The sequence below is a fragment of the Salvia splendens genome, chromosome 3 (assembly GCF_004379255.2).
Source record: "Salvia splendens isolate huo1 chromosome 3, SspV2, whole genome shotgun sequence".
In the NCBI taxonomy this organism is placed as follows: domain Eukaryota; kingdom Viridiplantae; phylum Streptophyta; class Magnoliopsida; order Lamiales; family Lamiaceae; genus Salvia; species Salvia splendens.
In genome coordinates this window covers 34,182,611-34,184,604 of record NC_056034.1, presented here as the reverse complement: position 1 = coordinate 34,184,604, position 1,994 = coordinate 34,182,611, and the positions used below count along the sequence as shown (strand labels likewise).

At 34.0% G+C, this 1,994-nt stretch overlaps 1 non-coding gene across 1 annotated transcript; it reads right to left on the bottom strand.

The window, feature by feature from the left end:
- Positions 1-1,519: 1,519 nt before the first annotated feature.
- Positions 1,520-1,609, bottom strand: LOC121797512. The gene has a single exon (XR_006049878.1). It is a non-coding gene; the product is annotated as a small nucleolar RNA U31b (small nucleolar RNA).
- Positions 1,610-1,994: the final 385 nt, after the last annotated feature.

Below are 1,994 nucleotides of genomic sequence, written 5' to 3'. Positions count from 1 at the left end.
CATTTAATAAAAATGAGTGGTTGATGTTGCATCTCATTTCTCAATTAACCTAAAAAATCTCAATTGATCATGGACCTATACAGGGATGTATTCATTTCCTTTTTATATCTTTTGTTCTATTGTTATTTATAATCTTAGCCCCACGATTTTGTCATCCGACGGTTAGATTGATGCCACGTGTCATTTAATAATGCAGATTTTCAGTTAAATAATGCACACCACTAATAATGCACCATTATAGTGTAATAATGCAGATTTTCAGTTGAATAATGCACACCGACTAATAATGCAAATTTTTCGTCAAATAATGCAGATCATCACAACCATCCAATTCAAGGATCCAAGGGTTGTGATTAAAAAGAACATTGGACTAAAAAGCTGAGAAGGACCTTAACACACCCCTATATATATATATATAAATAAATATATATATATATATATAGAGAGGTGTGATAAAATACAAACCCCTATCTTTAATACAAACTACAAACTTTAATCCTACACACTCCTTGTAAGTAATCAACGGTTAGCAATGAGATTCACATGTCAATGTCAACGCCTAATACAAATTCTGTCACTGGTGGAATGTCAACGCCTAATACAAATTTCGTCGCTGGGGGAATGTCAATGTCAACGCCTAATACAAATTATGTCACTGGGGGGAATGTCAATGTCAACGCCTAATACAAATTCTGTCACTGGGGGGAATGTCAACAATGTCAACGCCTAAAGTTTGTATAGTTTGTATTATAGAGGGGTTGTAGATTATCATGACCCTATATAGATAGGGAGATGTTCAAAATAAAAATGCATTTAAATCCAGAAATGCAGCCCAAATCTTGTCCCTAGGATTAGATGATCTAATGGTCAATAATTAACCAAAAACACGGAAGATCATAATTAAGCAATTTCATATTATAATATTTGAGTTTAATGTCAAGATAAGATCATTTTAGGTCATGCTTTGTTAGCATGACCTAACAATTAACTAACTATGACCTAAAAGTGCCCTACGTATGATATTGTTCTGCGTTTCTGTATTTAAATCTAATTTTGCATATATATATAGGGTTGTAATATAGGGCAAGCATCCCTTAAATATATAACTAAAGAATAAATCTCAGCCACAAGATCAAGAAATTTAAGGCCTGACATTCAACATATGATCAAGAAAATTAAGGGCTGAATTGGTTTACTATAATAAGGCGGGGAAAAATAGTCATTTACAAAATTTAGGGCTAAAATCAATTACACTCATTTTGAAAAATGCATCATTTCTCCATAACCCACTGTGCTTCTTCTCTACTCTCTTCTCTCAATGGAAACCTAGGAGCAGAATGAGCGATCCCTGGGATGCCGATCGCGGCCGTCATGATCGGCGCCTAAGGCAGCGGTGGAGCTGTGGTCGGCGTTCTGATCATATTTTGGAGAATTAGATCGAAATAAATAATCACATAGATCGAAATCTGCAGAATCAATCACGGATCGAAAAACATTTGAAAAATTGGGAGTGGATTTGGAATCAGAATTTGAAGTGTTAATCACCACGTTGCATCTAATTTTTAGATGCAAATTAAGCCTGGGGCGACAATTACGATTCATCATATTCAAAAGCGAAACAATTCAAATAAAATTGAAAAATTGAGAATCAAAATCGATAAATTAGGAAGAAAAACCAGTTAAGTGAAAGACAAAACGGAGCTCTGTTTCTGTGATGTGTTCCACGGTTAAGTGATGTTTCTGTGATATATGCGTATAATGATCTATTTTCTTCATATTAGTTAAGTAAAAACATGCTTAGAGTGATGTGTTCCACGGTTAAGTGATGTTTCTGTGATATATGTGTATAGTGATATATTTTGTTTACATCAGTGAAGTAAAAACATGCTTAGAGTGATGTTTTCCACGGTTAGAGTGATGTTTCTGTGCTATTTTCTTATAGTGATCTATTTTGTTCATATCAGTGAAGTAAAAACATGCTTAGAGTGATGTTT